The sequence below is a fragment of the Rhodnius prolixus genome, unplaced genomic scaffold (assembly GCF_049639745.1).
Source record: "Rhodnius prolixus isolate KJV_2025 unplaced genomic scaffold, Rpr scaffold_1, whole genome shotgun sequence".
Classification (NCBI taxonomy): domain Eukaryota; kingdom Metazoa; phylum Arthropoda; class Insecta; order Hemiptera; family Reduviidae; genus Rhodnius; species Rhodnius prolixus.
In genome coordinates, this window is record NW_027411581.1 from 63,719,166 (window position 1) to 63,739,855 (window position 20,690).

General features: G+C 32.9%; 1 protein-coding gene and 1 long non-coding RNA gene across 9 annotated transcripts in view; one reads left to right on the plus strand and one right to left on the minus strand.

Annotated features, from left to right (window-relative positions):
* The window catches only part of zfh2 (Zn finger homeodomain 2), a 441,349-nt gene that overhangs the window by 196,880 nt on the left and 223,779 nt on the right, over window positions 1-20,690 (plus strand). The gene's annotated exons all lie outside the window — the stretch shown is intronic.
* Window positions 1,925-14,461, minus strand: LOC141446091 (uncharacterized). Its single transcript, XR_012453478.1, has 4 exons — window positions 14,423-14,461; window positions 14,259-14,302; window positions 14,018-14,184; window positions 1,925-6,366 (listed from the first exon to the last, which is right to left on the minus strand). It is a non-coding gene; the product is annotated as an uncharacterized lncRNA (long non-coding RNA).

A 20,690-nucleotide genomic window follows, 5' to 3' on the forward strand; every position in this document is an offset into this window, starting at 1 on the left:
TAGTTACGATATTAAAAAAAAAAAATGAGTAATTAAATTAATCGTCCAATTTTTTGCAGGCGGAACTTAACGTCCACTTACTAATTAGGTGACGTGTACGGGGGGGGGGGCAGAAGCTCATACTTTACTATAAACTAATTTTTTCTAACAAATAAAAACTAGTCATATGCAGAATTCGAACTGGGACTTACAAGCAACGCTCTTGACCACTAGACCGAAAACCTGCTTCAAAAATGAATAATACTAAAGCAGGGTTAGGGAAAAAGGGATTAGCTAGCTATGCGGTTAGCGTATTGGATTGGTCTTATGGGTTCGAATCCAGCCCTTATCAGCACCGCTTTCTTACAACCGAGGAGCTTTCTTACAGCACCGCTGTCCGGTTGTGGACATGGTTGTCTGTAACGAGAGAACACTGTCCGGATGCCGTCAGTGCACTGGAAAAAGCTCTATGAGCCAATAACTTCATATGTTGACGCCCCTTAAATCATAAAAAAAAAAATAAAGCAGTGTTGTAGCATAAAACACATCATAATAGGATAACAAATTATTGGAATAGATAAGTAATAGACATTAAATAAAGTAGAAATTAAATGCGACTAATAACCATTAAAGAAGAATGGAAAATAAAGAATAGAGTAAAACTGAAACGGAGAAAAGTTCCCTCCCAATGGGAAAAATGAAAATTTGAGGTAGAACCTAGAAAATTGCAATAAGATGAACTCGTGATAGGATCCAGATTAATTAATAAAACTAAAGCTCTGCTAATGTTAAATTCTCAGCCATTGGCCGCTGTCGGGTTTTCCAGCAATAGAAAACTTCGTAAGGGATTCTTAGCGACCTAATTAGCACAATCCCCCTCCATTAAATAGCTTCATAAATAACCTAGCACTAGATTACAGTATCCAAAACTAGTGTAATTATTGTTATGGCATTCACAACTTATCGATACGCTAAATATAGTCTTTAAATTAAACTTTCACGAAGAACCCTAAACGTACATATACTGAGAGGAAAAAAAAAACACAAATAATTCTATTAGACAATCGATAATCGAAACATAAAACAACAATAAGAGTAATGTAATTATTTTTTTTCCTTTTCTTCAATTAGGGCTTCATCGATGGTGTGTGCTAATTAATTTGTTATCGACCCTTTCCTTTTTTTTTTCTACTTGAAGGCGGAGTAAAAGGGGTAGTTGAATTGGGACAAGTGGAAAAATACAATGTAAGGGTGTCTTTATTAATTAATGTTCGACGTTCAACTTTAATTAAAAGTATATATCATATTATTAAAAAATAATAATTCAACTCGCTTGTTTCAATTATAATTTACACAAAATAATTTGTATAGGGCATGGGGTTTTTTCAAGCGAAAATTGTTTATTATTTTATGCCAATATTTGTATTATAATTATTAGTATTAATATTTTAGAGGGGGGCCTTACTTGCTTGATGTAAGCTCCCCTCCTAAAGATGCACAGCGTTGAGAACTGTAACTATGCAAAACTATAATATAAAATTTTGAAAAAATATACACTTCATTCATGAAGAAAATCGGTTCACGCGTTGATAATTTGAAACGATTGCAAAACTTCCTCTTAATAGGTGTAAGAGCTGAACGTCGCTTTAATGCTATACATAGGAAAGCACTAATCCCTTCATGCTGCTGAATTTCATCAAAATCGGGCTAAAATTTATTGAGTTATTATTAGTAATAAATTTTTAGGATGGGCCCTTACATAAATGGGGCTAACTCCTCTCCTATTGGGGAAACAAAGTATGCTAATTTTTAACTTATCAATAAGGCTTAGAAAACAATTTGGAAGAACAAAAACGCTAAATAAGAACATATAGTTGAAAAAAAGGAAATGTTAAAGAACACAACAAAAAGATTTAAAAATCAATTTAAACACTTTTGGTAGTATTCAAAATTAAAGAATTAACCAACATTGAACGTAATATAGACGTAGCATTAATATTAATTTACATTAATATTATTTATACAATATAAAATTATTTATATTATTATTATTATATATTTATATTATTAATATGAATGAAAATAAATAAAACAGAAGTTGGTCACACTGCTAAGATAACCTTAATTTACCAGCTGATCTGCCTAGCCAGTTATTGGCGGCCATCTTTACTCGTAAGTGTCGTGTTCTTATTAACGTGACTTTTTAAGTGAATATTAGTGCGTGTTAAAAAGTGAATTTCTATTTTATAAATTGTGTTTAAGTTATACTTAGTGCGTGATATACCAGTTTTAGTGCGAATAGTGTTGTGAATTATTTTAAATAGTGTCAAGTGTCAAGTGCTATTGGACTGGTGATCTACTGAGATACTGATGGAATTTTATATTCTTTTAAACAAAGTAAGTTTTTCTTACCAATTACTTAATAAATTTCTGATATTCTAGCATGAAAATAGCACGTTATTATTTAATTATTACTTAAAAATTAATATTACTGCTACATCATGACTACGTTTAGTGTTGATTAATTCTTTAATTATGAATACTACAAAAAGTATTTAAATTGATTTACGTATATACTTATTTAATGCATTCATTAATCTATTCTTTTTAATCGACTATAATTTAAAATTAGGATTCTTTGTTCCCCATATTTTTTATTTAGAATATATTTTTAAATATTTTCGACTTATTGTTTTTAATCTACTTTAAATTGAAATTAGGATTCTTTGTTCCCCATATTTTTTATTTAGAATGTATTTTTAAACATTTTCGACTTATTGTTTTTAATCTACTTTAAATTGAAATTAGGATTCTTTGTTCCCCACATTGTTTATTTAGAATGTATTTTTAAACATTTTCGACTTATTGTTTTTAATCTACTTTAAATTGAAATTGGATTCTTTGTTCCCCACATTGTTTATTTAGAATGTATTTTTAAACATTTTCGACGTATTGTTTTTAATCTACTTTAAATTGAAATTGGATTCTTTGTTCCCCACATTGTTTATTTAGAATATATTTTTAAATATTTTCGACTTATTGTTTTTAATCTACTTTAAATTGAAATTAGGATTCTTTGTTCCCCATATTTTTTATTTAGAATGGATTTTTAAACATTTTCGACTTATTGTTTTTAATCTACTTTAAATTGAAATTAGGATTCTTTGTTCCCCACATTGTTTATTTAGAATGTATTTTTAAACATTTTCGACTTATTGTTTTTAATCTACTTTAAATTGAAATTGGATTCTTTGTTCCCCACATTGTTTATTTAGAATGTATTTTTAAACATTTTCGACGTATTGTTTTTAATCTACTTTAAATTGAAATTAGGATTCTTTGTTCCCCAAATTTTTAATTAGAATTTATTTTTAAACATTTTCGACTTATTGTTTTTAATCTACTTTAAATTGAAATTGGATTCTTTGTTCCCCACATTGTTTATTTAGAATGTATTTTTAAACATTTTCGACGTATTGTTTTTAATCTACTTTAAATTGAAATTAGGATTCTTTGTTCCCCATATTTTTTATTTAGAATGTATTTTTAAACATTTTCGACTTATTGTTTTTAATCTACTTTAAATTGAAATTAGGATTCTTTGTTCCCCACATTGTTTATTTAGAATGGATTTTTAAACATTTTCGACGTATTGTTTTTAATCTACTTTAAATTGAAATTAGGATTCTTTGTTCCCCACATTGTTTATTTAGAATGTATTTTTAAACATTTTCGACGTATTGTTTTTAATCTACTTTAAATTGAAATTAGGATTCTTTGTTCCCCATATTTTTTATTTAGAATGTATTTTTAAACATTTTCGACTTATTGTTTTTAATCTACTTTAAATTGAAATTAGGATTCTTTGTTCCCCACATTGTTTATTTAGAATGGATTTTTAAACATTTTCGACTTATTGTTTTTAATCTACTTTAAATTGAAATTAGGATTCTTTGTTCCCCACATTGTTTATTTAGAATGGATTTTTAAACCTATTTAACCTTTTTTAATTAGGATTTTTAACCTATTTGATACATTTCTTAGGGCTTTCTTTTTAATCGACTATAAGTCCAAGATTATCAATCTTTGGTTCCCTCATGTTGATGTTATATTAAAGACATAAGTAACAATGCGAGAAATCTTATTAAATTGTTAGAAGACTGAGTTATTATTTAATAAAACATGAAATCCATTGCATTTCTGGTGAACGAAGTGACGTTCAGTGAATTATTTTTTTGTAATGTCTTTAGTGGTTTGGTAAGCTGTTATCCAAATTTGCCAGGGGAATATGGTTGCGGTCATTTTAGTTGTTAGTATTTTTATGCGAATAAATGGCTTATAACTGTCCCAGTTGGGTTATGATTGTTGCAGTTTTGTTTTGTGTTGATGTGTCAACATCCTCGATTACGTCGAGCTAGCCACAATTCTTTATCATTCTGATTTTTCGGTTGTTTATAGAATCGTATGATTTGAATAGCGTAAGTCTACCTGATTTTGTAAAGCAGTCCAGCGGGTCAAAATTGCCGAATACATCAGCTAAATCAAGAAATATAGCTGCTGTGTACTTTCTGTTCTCTACTTTAGGCACGATATGTTCAGTTAGGGAAAAACTAAGTGTTTTAAATGAAAATTTCGTACGATCTTATAGAGTAAGTGAAAGTAGGTTTTCTTTTTTACTTTCACGATATTTGACAATTATAGAGAAAACAGGTTCTACAGAATATACAAAAATCACAGAGCATATAATGGCAGAGTAAGGTATGTTTTGTTGATAATCATATTCAGATTTGTATACGTGATGTCAGGATAATTAAACTCACAAACACTATGAATTGAAAACCGTAGAGTTCCATATTAGCATATCTTTTATCATTTAACAATACTTCCTTAAAGCAAAAAAGAAATGGAATGAAATGAACAAACAAAGAATCTCAAGAAAATAGGATGGGCAAAGAGGAATTAGTGAGCTAGGTCCAGTAAGTGTGGGAATGGACAGAGGATATGTGGAAGAATAGAGGGTTCTGTGGAGCCTCTGGACATTGGTTACGACCCTCTTCTAGCCTTTCTGCATATGTAATTAGAATGACCAGTGGCCCTACCCTTACACACCTGGCCGCATGTAGTATATCTTTAAATATGTGCGGTGTATTGTGGTTCGGTCGAAAAAAAGAGAAATGATTTTTTTCTTATTTCAAATTACGTTTGTGTTTTTTTTTTTGTTTATTTTAATAAATAACTAACGGCTCGAAAAAATAAATATATAATATATGGGTTTAGAAGTACCTTCATATCCAAGAAGGTTTATCACTAGAGGAACTTGGTTTTAAATTGTTTAACATAATCCAAAATTGGCCTTAACAGGGTCTATGAAGAAATATTGGATAGAGTTTCGAACTTTATATTGTGTTTTCTAGAAATGGTTTCAAATTATTTATTTTTACAATTTATCACGGTGGATTTGACGGTGAAATAAAATTTGGACATTAGGCGCCACGATAGTCGAGAGGTTATGGGATAGACCCGCAATGCTAAGATGTATTGTTGGTTTAGTGAGTTCGATTCCCCCGGTCTAGGCCTTGGATTTTATTTAATGGTTAATATGAGAAATTTATAGTAACATACTTATGATAGGCGGTTATAGGCTAGACCCGCAATGCTAAGATGTATTGTTGGTTTAGTGGGTTCAATTCCACCGGTGTCTAGGCCTTGGATTTTATTTAATGGTTAATATGAGAAATTTATAGTAACATACTTATGATAGGCGGTTATAGGCTAGACCCGCAATGCTAAGATGTATTGTTGGTTTAGTGAGTTCGATTCCCCCGGTCTAGGGCTTTGGGCTTTTATTTAATGTGTTTAATATGAGAAATTTGTAGTCAAGTATATTAGGCGGTTTGAGGCTATACCCGCAATGCTAAGATGTATTACTGGTTTAGTGGGTTCGATTCCGCCGGTCTAGGTCTTAGATTTTATTTAATGGTTAATATTTTATTTACATTAAAGTATGTTTGCTAGTCGCCTCCGTCCACGGCACCTAATTGGGTAGTTGAACGTAAAGCCCACCTGGAAAAAAATAGGCATTACTTTACTTAACTTTTTTAAATATTTTAAATAAAGATTATATTTGTTTACATAATATTTAAAATGAAATTTCATTCAGTGCTTGCCTACATCATCGCGCGCGCGTATTTAGTCAGTTTGGAGAATCCAAAGAACGTCTCGAATCCCTTCCAGCTACTGTTCCTTAGATTCTTCATAGGTGCTTCTTTCAGCTCACTGTTCGCTGTTGTCCAGTGTTGTTTGTCATGAGAGAACACTGTCTAGAAGCCGGTAGTTCACAGGAGAAAGCTCCAGGTGCCAATGTCCTTAGTTCTTGACGCCGCTTAACTTAAAATTAAAAAACAAAACTAGTCAATTAAAAACTGTTTTTTAGTCTTTTTACTTGATAATAAATTGATTAGTTTATTTAGTCTTGAAAAGATATTTAAACCTTTTAAAGTTAGTAGGATTAATTTAAATATTATACTTACACACACATATCCGTACTTGAAATAAAAAATTGCACTACCCAAGTACGTTGACAAAAGGACAAGACAAAACTTCCACTGAAGGAAGAAGACCTTTGTAAGGTAGAAAGGGCTTCCCTAGAACCGGTTTAGATGGACAATGGATAGGTGGTATAAGGTGGTTGTATTCTGCAGCCCTGTGTGCATGATGGACAAACCCTTTAATATTGGGGATGTATCATGGGAAATGTAGGGCCAACTCGTAGACACTGTAAAGGAAGGAAGGGTGTTCACAAATTTTTATAATTAAATAATTCGTTTGACCGTTAAATGTTAGCTGCTCTTTCAACCCCATCTTCGGTCGTAAACAGCTTTTTTAAATTGAATGAATTATCTTTATTATTTATTTTTTTATGTTAATTAGCATTGAAATTCATCCTTTTTGAATACTAAAAGTAATGAACATATGATTTGCCAAATTATTGACAACTGAAAGAAAAGTTAAATCTGTGAAAGCGTATCCATGAAACCAAGCTCAATTTGAAGCTTTCAGTCTCAAAACGATTATATTTATAAATGCTCTTAAGTATGTGCATGTTGATTGGTATCAATGGAACGATTCTTTTGGGTTAATTAACCTGTTAAGCGTGTTTGACACGTGATTCACGTCAAACCAAATCTGTAATCTGTGCGTTCGACGTATATACTCGTTGTGAAAAATATAAAATTGCCATTAACTATAAAAAATACCGAAGTCCTCACTCACAAATATTGGACAAAAAAGAAAGGCCCCATTTACACCGAAAGTTTTATTAGAATCTCTACCTTTAGAGATAAGGTATATTCGAATAATAAGTTAGATGTGTACAACTTAAAATACGAACATTTATTGAGCGAATTAAGTGTTAACACTTCCTTCGACTTGATAAAGGTACCGGAAAAGATGAGAACTGCGGCCTTCGAAGATTACATTTCTTCCCATTATCCGGGCTCATATCGTTTATTTACAGATGGGTCCAAAATCAATAATAAAGTCGGAAGTGCTGTGTATGATCCGGTTCGGAACTATTTTACGACAATTAAATTAGAAGATGAGGCGTCCATCTATACAGCGGAGCTAATTGCTATTTTAACGGCTTTAAAATAGATTTATTCGTTGTCGGAGAAAAAATATACCATTATTAGTGACAGCCAGAGTGCGTTGTGTAAATTATCACATATACACAACCAGTCTGCAGGAATGAATCACATTATCGCAGAGATTGTAGAAACTATTGCCATTTTTAAAGAGAAGGGAGTCTGCATTAATTTTTTGTGGGTAAGAGGTCATTGTGGTATAAAAGAGAATGAAATTGTTGATACACTTGCAAAGGAAGCCACCAATAGTGGGGAAATGGCTAATTATAAATTACCACACACCGATATCAAGCGTATAATTGCAAAAGCAGCACTACAAAAATGGCAGACAGATTACAATAATGGTGATAAAGGTAGATTCTATAAAACTATGGCAGATCAGTTACCTAGACAACCATGGTTTAAGGGAACTGGCACTAATAAATGGGTTGTTACGACAATAAGCAGGCTGAGAGCGAACCACGCGGTGTGCGGATCGTATCTACACAGGATCAACAAAAGGTCCTCTCCTCTTTGCGTAGATTGCAATGAGGAGGAAGATTTCAAACATGTAATAATGATATGTCCACGTTATGTGGTAGAAAGGAAACGAATGTTTGACGATATATACAGGTATTTAGATGCACCATTTCGCTACGAAGACATTATATTCTCCACCAACAGTTATGTGCTTAAGTCGATAGCAGAGCTAGCAATGAAATATGAATGTATTTAGAAGCTATAGCCGAATTAGAATGAATGGAACAAAATGCTTAGAGAAGGATTACGTGATTTTAATTTTGGTTAAGCGAGAAGGATGGCAGGAGCACAGAGTGCTGCTCCATCCATTAGCAGTAGTTTATGTAAATAGCGGTATATAGTAGAATGAGGAATGTGTGAAGCGAATGTATTTGTAGGTAAGAACGGAGAGTAAGTGATATTCTAGTGATAAGCACCTAGACGATGCTGGCTGTATGGCGAAAGCCAATGCCAAAAAAAACAAACAAAAAAAAAAAAAACTATAAAAAAAAAAACTCGAAATTTTAATAAAAATACAATAAGAATATTATTTGGTGGGATGTTTCCTTTATCTTACCCAATAGAACTGCGGTGGGAGTCAGCCAAATGATAAGTGGTTGGTACATGTTTGGTCTTCGCATTAAAGATTGGGAATTAGGCATACAAATAGAAGCTCTCAACTCTTGGGCAATGTCCGTTTTTCCCTTAGTTAGAGATTCAGACCTCAGTATGAGCATGATTTCATTTTGCCCAGAATTCAAAAGCTCTTTTACTTCCTTGTAAAAGCTCTTGCATCTCTAGTTAACTAGGCAATGCACGTAAAGTGCTGCAAGATTTTGGAATGAGCACAGAATGCTCTGATATAATCTCAAGCCCCAGAGAGATTGCAGAAAAAGTCGCTTGCAGTGACTATTAAGACGTTGTTAAACTTTTGGTTGTTTTGCCCTGCGTTCGACACGTGTATACACAGTCATTGTCTGATTTTAATTCCGCACACTGTGGGGGTTTTTTAAAACTAAATTCCGCGCTTAACTGGTTAAGGCTGAACTTGAACAAACGGCTAATATGGAACATTTGGGTTCCAAAAAGCTGAAATGGACTCTACAAAACTTCTGCCGAAACTGTTTGGCATACGCTCTTCTCTCTTTCTCTCTCTCTCTCTAAACATCAAAACTCTTAATTTACAACTCAGCCATAGAATCTCTCTAGACTTACGGATGCTGGGATCAAGATTCAATTAAGCATCTAATCTTTTCGCAGTCTAAAGATCTTCGCCAAATCACTTATCCTCCATACTAAACTAGATATCCTTTTTTTTGCCATATTAATCATACCGTAGAGTCTACTTCCGCCTAGCTCTAAATCCTCTCGTTCAGAGATCATCCACCCACTCGCACTATTCCAAGGATCTTTTCAAAGGTTGTCCCTCCAAAGTGATAATCTCGTGGCTAGTGTTCAGTGTTTAGAAATGGCTAAAAATCAAACAAATCCTTGAACCGGAAGTAACATTACTTTATTCAATGGATATGTCATTTTCTCGAAATTTATTCCAAGGCTATTCCAGATGACAAGCCAGTTTTATTATACTTTAGAGAGTAAAGATAAAAGCAACGTTTTAGCAGTTTTCAAAAAATTTTAAAATCACTTCCGGTTGATCGATTGAAAGCAAAAAACCTTATTTTTATAAACTTCGTATTCGTTGGATTAGGCTATTCTGTATGTTTACGTCTCAGTTCTACAAAGAATAATTTTGGTGTGAATTAATATGGATCACTTTATTTCAAGTTTGAGGGGATATTAATGAGTGCGAACAGGAAGTCTGGTGAGTGTGCTCACGAGAACTTTTAGTGCCCAGTAATTCTGAATAGTTTTTTTTTTTTTTTTCAGCCTTAAAGTAATCCAAATTCTTTATTAAACTTGACAACCATTAAAAAGAAAAGAAAAAAGATTCACGCATAGCAGCTGCCGTGTTTTAAAACACTTTGACGATGCGCATAGAATCAGTAAGAAATTAAAAGTGTTTTTAATCGAACTATAGATTCTAAAATGAACACACATACACAGAAATAGCGGGCTGGCAGGGGGAGGGAGAGTAGGCATGTCAGGACAGGTTGGCTACCTAATTTCAGACTCGTCTCACCAAATTAGTGAAGGGAAAGGTGTCTTCTACTTCTTTCAGAAGGAGATGTGAATAAAAAAAACAAAAAAAGGGCAGCAGCGAGTTGCCAACTTGCCAGCATCACACATAACATAAGAACTGACTTTGATAAGATGCTGAAACGGCGTGAGGAATCCAATTGTAATCGCCAAGAGTGCCACGTCACGTCGGTACGTCGCGTTGTCAGTAGCGCGCCTTCTTCTTTTTGCCTTCACTTATTCCTTTCATTTAAGAAGGCAGGAAAAGGGAATGGTGAGGATAAAAAAATAAAAAATGTAACCGAGGCGATTCTTTTTCTGTCCCAACTAAGTAAAAGGCTCTTCCCAGTTTATCCCAGGTCCTTCCTAAACTCTATTCGCTTTTCTCCTTTTTTTTTTCAAATTTTAATGAAAAGTTGTAATTTAAAGTTATCTTAGAAGCTGCAGTAAAATTAATTCAACGTTTACTTTTCTGGATTACGTTAAAAAAAGAAAACTTCTTTATATCCTTAATAATCCTTATTTAGTTTGTTGAACTTGCAGATTAAGTTTTAGATAAGCTTTGAGAATTGTCACTTATCAATGACCATTTGTAGCCTGAAAAAGCTCTTAAAATGAAAAAAAAAATCTCCGATTGAAACACTCATAAAATATGTCTTATCCCATTAACCTGGCCTACTCTTGGTGTCCTAAAGATTCTCCAGTATTACCATTCATTGCACAATCAATTTTAAGGCTTGCATAGCCTTAGAACTTAAAACAAACACGATCATTTCCTAAATAACTATTGTAAAAATCTGTCGAGTAGGAATCGAGATATTTTGAGTTAAACATTCGTTTTGTTTGAAACAGTGAAATCTTTAACTTCAAATATCTCGAAAACTACTCGATAGATTTTCTTTATATTTTACCTGTATATGGAGACAACTATTGTCTATAATTGTATAAAATTTAGTAAAAATCTGTCGAGTAGGAATCGAGATATTTAGTGTTGAATTTTCGTTTCGTTTGAAACAGTGAAATCTTTAACTTCAAATATCTGGAATACTATTCGATAGATTTGGTTCGTATTTTACCTGTATATGGAGACATCTTTTGTCTATAATTGTATAAAATTTCGTAAAAATCTTTCGAGTAGGAATCGAGATATTTAGTGTTGAATTTTAGATTCGTTTGAAACAGTGAAATCTTTAACTTCAAATATCTCGTAAACTATTCGATAGATTTTGTTTATATTTTACCTGTATATGGGAACAACTTTTGTCTATTATTGTATAAAATTTAGTAAAAATCTGTCGATTAGGAATCGAGATATTTAGAGTTGAATTTTCGTTTCGTTTGAAACAGTGAAATCTTTAACTTCAAATATCTGGAATACTATTCGATAGATTTTGTTTATATTTTACCTGTATATGGAGACATCTTTTGTCTATAATTGTATAAAATTTCGTAAAAATCTTTCGAGTAGGAATCGAGATATTTAGTGTTGAATTTTAGATTCGTTTGAAACAGTGAAATCTCTAACTTCAAATATCTCGTAAACTATTCGATAGATTTTGTTTATATTTTACCTGTATATGGGAACAACTTTTGTCTATTATTGTATAAAATTTAGTAAAAATCTGTCGATTAGGAATCGAGATATTTAGAGTTGAATTTTCGTTTCGTTTGAAACAGTGAAATCTTTAACTTCAAATATCTGGAATACTATTCGATAGATTTTGTTTATATTTTACCTGTATATGGAGACATCTTTTGTCTATAATTGTATAAAATTTCGTAAAAATCTTTCGAGTAGGAATCGAGATATTTAGAGTTGAATTTTCGTTTCGTTTGAAACAGTGAAATCTTTAACTTCAAGTATCTGGAATAATATTCGATAGATTTGGTTCGTATTTTACCTGTATATGGAGACATCTTTTGTCTATAATTGTATAAAATTTCGTAAAAATCTGTCGAGTAGGAAACGAGATATTAAGAGTTAAATTTTGGTATCGTTTGAAACAGTGAAATCTTTTAACTTCGAGTTAGATAGAATTGGATTTATTTTAAAAATTTTTGGAGCCGAAAAAACAGAAAATATTAGAATTTCTAGAAAAAAATATGTGACGTACACAGAGTAGAATTGGTTTTTCCTTATGACGAAAGCAATATTAGTAAATTACAGGTATGATAGAGAGAGAGAGAGAGAAAAAAAAGAAAAGTTTTGACAGAAATAATTAAGAAAGAAACGTGAACTAACAATTATTGAACTGTTGACATATAACTTCATTAATTACAGAGTAGTACAATTACATTTACAGGGAGGTAACAATTAGAGGAAACTGTTGGTTCTAATAATTACCTTCTCCACTTCCGTTTCATATTGAACCGCTTTCACATTTTAGTACAAAGCAAACGTTTAGGGCACCTCATCAATCCACTACCACACTTAGCGAATTCATTTAAATTATTAAATAGTTACTAATTACTAGGTGAGGCCATTTTTTATCCTTTTTTTTATTCTTACCGAGATAATCGATAATCAGTATGACAGAAAATTGATTACTTTTCAATTACTAATCGTTAAGTTACGATTAACTTTAATTTATTAAATAACTATTTTAACAATCAATATAATTATTTTTGTAAACGTTATAATTTTTTGTGGTTGATTGAAGTATTTATGGCTGTTCAAATCAAATCAATCAACGCTGAGAAGAGTTCGGTTCCCAATGCTTGGGAACCACGCTTGCAATTTGTTCTCTTTGTTGAATTTCTGTAAAAAAAAAAAGAGCACTTCCTCCAAAGCAATCAACAAATTGGCCTTTAATTTAAAGTTAAATTTAAAAAATTATTTCTAGAATTTCATGAAAATGTTTTCGAAATTTAGTAAAATTTCGAAATGAATAATGCGTTTTATAAAATGTCTTTAAAAAAAAGAAGAAGTGAATTACCTAATAATTAATTTAAAAAAAATAAATAAATCGCAACAATATCAAATTTTATGAGGTGCCATCAATCGACGCCATGATGGGGTTATGGTCTCAATCACTCGACGCCATAATGAGGTTATGGACTCAATCAGTCGACCGCAAGTGATTTTCAAATTATTTTAAACATTTTTTTTTTTTTATTTATTTAAAACGTTTTGGCTTTCCACAGAAGTATAATAAACAGGCTTGCCATCTGAATATTACTAATAAAGCGTTTTTTCCTTTCTTATTTCTCTTAAGAGGCATCTTAAATAAATTTTACTTGAAATAATCATATTTTATCGATCCGAGAACATTTCTTGTATTCTTTATTTAATAAATATGCTAGAGTATTGACTTTAAGCTACACCAAATGTTGCATTGATTATTTCACCTTTTATATAATGTTACTATTAAAAAAATGGTCGTAGAAATTTCAAAGTTTAAAACAAAAATTTTAGTCTTTTCTTATTTATTTTTCCGAATTTTTCCGGAAAAAAAAGAAAAGAAATTGGACCCCGTTTAAGAAATAACATTACAAACATCTGTCACTAGTAGTTTTCATGTATATCCTTTTAAATCGAGTGTGTGGTGGGTGATTCCTGGAGGAGTTTAACTTTTAGGCTTCCCCCTTAAAAGGGTTATCTACTACCTTGAATCCAGTGCAGGATTCCTTTCTCTGTTTGAAGGCAATGAAACATTAAAAAAAAAAAAAAAAAGGTCAAAGTATGACCCCAAACAAAAGATTTTTTACAATTTCCTTTTTAGAATATATGTATCTCAAAATTTTAGATTACTCGTACTTACTGCGGATTTTATTAAGTGTTCCTCATGCATTTGATGGAAATGAATTTAGTAGAGTCTCGACTTCTAGCTTGAGCTTGAGCTTTCTCACCTTATCAGCTTCAAATCTTATCATTATTTTTCGCAACACTTTTCTTTTGTGGGGGTGGAGCGGTGGGAAATTGATATTTCTACAAAAAAAAACACATGAATTAATTAATTTTATTGGTTTATTTAATAAATAAATGAATAAATTTATTTTCACCTTAGAAATATGTTCAGCTCAATCACAATTACACTTTCAGTCATCTTAAAATAAAATAACAGAAAATAAATATATTTATATATTTGAAATTATTATGGTGTTCTGTTGAAATGATATCACATTATAATATACAACAAATTAAATGTGCAAGTTTTAACACGTACAAAAAAAAATTGAACACATCAGGAGTGCTAAACTGTAAGAGAACTAGCAGAATACTGAAGAAAATAACACACCCCCGCGCTTACATCAATTTGGGGGCGGTTAACGGCGGGGGTGGAACTAGTGTCCGTAGATGTCCGCTAGAATGCAGTATCTTACAATTAAACATATACATGTATAGCTCCTTACAGTTTGAGATGTTTAGGTAAATACTGGGAGAAAAAAATGTTCTTATCTATTTTGATTTTTTTAAAATAAAACCAGTTTAAAACAAATTAACAAATTGGTAATAAAATTCATAGTTCAAAAATTTGTGCACTTAATTTTAATTAGTTTGTTCGAAGAAACATAGTTGAAAATTACCTGATTGGCAGAATAGACTAATTTAAGTATTTATTATAGACTACAAGTTAAATAGACCACGTTTAGTATTATTTGCAATTTTGACTTTAAAAGAAAATGAATACAGCGTAGCTTTTCTAACGATATCGTTTATTTATCAGATGAGAAAATCTATGAAGGCAGATTTCGGAAGATTCCATTATTTATGCTCTATCATATATTTTCATAATATTTTGATTATGACGTTTACTAATATTGGTTTCTTGTTACAGGTGAGTTTCAGTTCATTTGTAAGTTTGAACCTCTCAAAAGTGTGAGTACATTATTCTTATAATCATATTTTAAATTTTTATGTTGGTTTCTCTTTTCATTAACTGTATAAATATACTACGTTATAACATTTATTGAAATGCATTTTAACATTTGAGGTGGGATGTAATGCAAATTTTTTTTTTTAATTAAAACGCTTCAGTTTTTTTTGCTTAATCATTTCGTACTTTAGATTAGTACAGGAGGTCTGAGGTATTGGTAAAATTTTACAAATTATAGACGCCACGATAGCCGAGCGGTTAAGAGGCTGAACCCGCAATGCTAAGATGTATTGTTGGTTTAGTGGGTTCGATCTCCCCCGGTCCAGGTCTTGGATTTTATTTAATGTGTTAATATGAGAAATTTATAGTAAAGTATGAGGACCTTGCTCTAGGCTAGATACCCTAGCACGAGTATTTTCCCAAATTCAGGTAGCTGGTTCCTTACTAGAGATTCCCAATCCTGGTTTCTAGCTTAGAAGCCCCTCTGATCTCTAAATATACCTCTGATTTCTGGCTACTTCGTCGTTTGATACCGGCTCCCAGTTAAGATCAGAAAATAGTTACACCTTATTTTCTTACTGTCATGATTATTGCTTTATTGCCTGGGATCTTTCGATACCAAGTATTGTATTTCCTGCTTGGAAATTTTGTTGCATTTATTGCCTTCCTGTGAAGAAGAGAGAGATAAAAATAGAAGGAGACGATAGATAAGTGAATGCAGTTGTGAAAGAACGGGAAGGGCAGTAGTGCGGCTGTTGGTGGAACCAATCTTTGTGGGAGCATGAGGTAGCCTGGGTCACCTGTGCTCTGCTGACCTTGGCAGTTGTGGTGCCTTTGGCGGTTTCCACTACCACGAGGTTACTACTAGCGCACTAGTGGAGCGCCCAGAGAATGTGGAAAAAGAGAGAGAGTGTGTGTGTGATAGCGTGGAGACGGCGGGGGCGGCGCGGTGGGGGACGAAAGAGGGCACAAGGTCAACCGTCCGACTTCCATTGATCCCGGAACACACGCACACGCGGACAGAATTAGTCTGTCGGCCTCGTAAACTGTGCACAAACACACACACTCTGACTTGGTTGGCCTATCTCTCATACGGGACACACAAATGTACGTGTGCACGCTTCTGTTTACGACGTCATTCACCTTACGCTATTGACCGATACTAGCGCTCCCTTATTTTTTTTTTTTTACTATTGGTACATGTAGTATTTACTACGCTATGCTGCAAGGACACTAAAAATCAACATGATTATGCAATTATGAGCATGTAAAATACGCAACTATTTATTTTTAGCTAAAATGTTATTTTCTGAAACGGCGTAACCTTAATGTTCAATCACAAATCCAAGTCAATCTTGGAGAACCTGCCTAATCCTTACAGAACCTGGCTAATCCTTAGAGAACCTGGTTAAATAGGAATGCAATAACAAGCCCAAGAATAGTTATCTATTCTCAGATTGTTTTCTTGTCATCTATTTAGGTGTCTGATTCAGCATCCTCTATGGATATCATTTCAAAACTAATTGCTTCGCTAATTAGCAGCCCGTCTTGTACTCCATCAACAAGAACTGCCAGATGTTATTTCATCCACATTGTGTATTCTTTTCAAACTGTATACTTCTATTAGTTTTGTCCTAGTGCATGCTCGCCTTGTACTACGTCCTACAGCTCAGCTAATTCTATTTATGTTAATGTAAAAAAAAAATAATGCTCTGATCCTACAAATCTCCAAACTAGCCACATTTATTATAATAGTTTCCCGGATTTTTCCGGATGATTTCGTTTACCAATTTTCAGAAACTTAAAGTTATTACTTTACGATGAAAAATAACTGCCAGTTTCAGTCATTATAGACCTAATTATGCCGAGCTTTCGGCCTAGGGACTAGATCACATCTTTAGTGTGTTAACAATTATATTACCAATTAATTATATTACAATGAATATGTATAATGTAAAGAAAATACATTATACATATTCATTTTAATATAATTATTGTTAACACACTGTAAATATGTTCCACAGCCCTGAAGGTGTGACCTAGTCCCTAGGTCGAAAGCTCAGCATAATAAAAATATATCATGACTGAATCTGGCAGTTATTTTTTTCATCCTATTGAAACTATGAATCAGTCACCAAAAATAATGAACAGTAATCATTACTTTACGTTTTTACATAAGTAAGGCAAAATTTTTGTTTATTTGTGCTTCTTTGTAAGCCAAGATCTGTCATTGGCACTTTTATCAACAGCACTGTCTGTAAGAAGCTCAGCTGGATTCGAACCGCTGTTAATTCCTTCCCTTAATACTCTGGGACAGTGAAATGTAAGAAACTCAGCTGAATTCGATTCCTTCCCTTAATACTCTGGGACAGTGAAATGTAATAAACTTAGCTGGATTCGAACCGCTGTTTTAACTCCTTCCCTTAATACTCTGGGACAGTGAAATGTAAGAAACTCAGCTGGATTCGAACCGCTGTTTTAACTCCTTCCCTTAATACTCTGGGACAGTGAAATATAAGAAACTCAGCTGGATTCGAACCGCTGTTTCAACTCCTTCCCTTAATACTCTGGGACAGTGAAATGTAAGAAACTCAGCTGAATTCGACTCCTTCCCATAATACTCTGGGACAGTGAAATATAAGAAACTCAGCTGGATTCGAACCGCAGTTTTAACTCCTTCCCTTAATACTCTGGGGCAGTGAAATGTAAGAAACTCAGCTGAATTCGACTCCTTCCCATAATACTCTGGGACAGTGAAATATAAGAAACTCAGCTGGATTCGAACCGCTGTTTTAACTCCTTCCCTTAATACTCTGGGACAGTGAACTGTAAGAAGCTCAGCTGAATTCGAACTACTCTTAACTACTTCCCTAATAATTTTTTTTGTAAAAAGAATATTTACAAAAATAAAGTAAAAGATAAACTTAAATTTAAAACAAATACAAGAAATCAAATAGGATAGAAAGAGAGACGATGATTTATTGTACAAAATGTCATTTTAAACTTTTTAGGATCTGTCTTTTTATTTAATTTAAATTTATATATATCTTTATTCAGTAACATCTGACAGGCAGTTTATTTATTTAAAAACAAAATTAAAACAAAAAAAAAAAGAAATCAGAAAATAAGTCTATTAATAAATCATTTATTGTTAAAATTATATCTTAGTTTTAAATGAAATCAGAATAGGCAGCTTTTATAGTTTCACCATCTTGGGCTATTTCTTTTTTAGCTCTCAGTTAAGTAATTCAATAGGATTTATTTAGTTCTTTTTTTTTAATGGAGTCTGCCAGATAGAATCATTGATCTTAGGGCCAAGTTATACAAGTTCTTCCCCCCTTTACTTAAAAAAAAATATAAATAAATAAATAAAATAAAAATGAGAATGTACCCCTTTTGTTTTTATTGAGTAATTTACTTTCAAAGAAACAAAGTAGTCGATGATAAGCGACAATATTGTCGAGACTTGCGCATAAGGAAACTAAACACAATTATATTTCCTCTTACATGATTCTTACTGCTAGAACGGTGGTACATAATAAGTTAGTGCGTCCTGTAATAGACATAATGGAATACAGAAGAAGAACAAGGCGAGGTTGTGTATTTTTGAGTTTTTGTTTTAGCGACACTCTTTTTAAAGAGTCTTGAAAATAATGTCATTAGTCTTTTGATGGACTTCTCCCCCCCTCCGCCACGCCACGCCACGCCACCACAATACACTAACGTGACGCGATAAAAATGAAAGCCGCCACAAATGGGACGGTTGTAAAAAGATCGAACAAAACTCCTCTATGGGAAAGGATTGGGTTGGGGAGGGGGACGACGACGACGACGAAGACCTGTATCTCTATGGGGGCCGCCAAGTGCGCGTTTTACTTGCAAGACAAGCGGACAAGCTGGGAATGTGTAATGTGGAGGATGTTGTCGTTTTTTTTTTTTTTGGGGGGGGAGTGCTGCTATGATCTGCTACTTCTTCAATTGTTGGCTACTGGATGCTGGGTAACCCAGCTCCCCAAGCTGTGGAAACCCCCCCCCTATCAACTCTTACACCAACTCTTCGACACAACACTCTTTCGTTCTGTTTTTCTTCAAATGTTTTTGTGTCTTCTACTCTTTTTCTTTTTAAAACAATTTCATTTTAAGATTTTTCTTTTTTTACAAAATATTTTTTTGAACAAAAACAAAAACAAAATTATAAAATAAATTAAATGTGATATGGCTTTGATTTGGTGTATGCCGTGCTACTACTAAAACTGCCAATGGTTCCTTTCACTCTTCGAAGTGTTATGACAAAAAACATTTAGACAGCGGAATGAGTATTTCGCGGGTTCTCTTGTTCCAAGTGCTGCCCAAATCCCGTCCGGCCAGTTTTTACCTGTCATAGTCTTTTTTGATGAGCGGCACTATTTCTTTTAATATCTGTCTTCTCTTCGAGTTTTTTTTTTTTTTTTTTGCAATCTCTTCAGAACTTCTGAAGAGATTGTGGAATTCGCCTGTTGACACTTTTTTAATTTTTGGATCAGAAATTGTTTTAGAAGAAGATTTCACGTTCTATCCTTGAACATCAGAGTTATACAATGTTGAAGTTTTCTAAAATTTAGCGACAAAATTTTATAAAATAATTAAACTTGATAAAACACGATGGATGTAAGAGAGTGTAGATATGGACATTATTTTAAAAAAAATTCATATATTATATATGTGGGAATAAAAAATCAAATATTAGGAACATTATAACCTTCTCACTTTGATGAGGATAGGGATAGGGCTAGGGAATATGAGAGAATAACCTGCAGCTGCTGTAGAATGTTAGTAAAGAAGGATATGTTTTAATGAAGAGCTATTTCACACGGCAAAGTGGTTTAGGATGACAATCTAGAATAGAGAGGAGTTCCAGCAGACGTTTTTAGATTAAGAACAAGCTGGTAATGTGGTTTTGTGGTTGTTTAGAAGATGGTTGCGTAGTCTACTCCCTTAAATGACGGCCCCTGTTTTTTTTTTTGGCTACCTCTTAAGGAGTATATAGAGATTATGATGTTGATAAAGGCATTTCGCGGGTGTCCAGTGAGTCACAAGATGATTTCTGGAGCTTCCTGATGTTAGTAATTAGGTCATGGCTCCAGATGGTGAAGGCGTCAATTTTCTTTTAAGCTTCCTTTACGTCCAACTACCAATTAGGTGTCGTGGACGGAGGCGACTAGCAAACATACTTCACTATATAAATTACTCATAATAACCATTAAATAAAATCCAAGACCTAGACACCGGGAATCGAACCCACTAAACCAACAATACATCTTAGCATTGCTGGTCTAGTCTCCAACCGCCTAACATACTTTACTACTAAATTTCTCATATTAACCATTAAATAAAATCCAAGACCTAGACTGGGGGAACCGAACCCACTAAACCAACAACACATCTTAGCATTGCGGGTCTAGTCTCTTAACCACTCGGCTATCGTGGCGCCTAAGTTCGTGCGTGTGTTTACACCAAATTTTTAATTATCTATTAAAATAAACACGCTTTGGTTAGATGATGTTCTGTTGTTGCCTCTCCGATGATGATAAACCTTGAGGCTTAACTCAGATTAAACTTCTCATAGAGCTTTCCCATT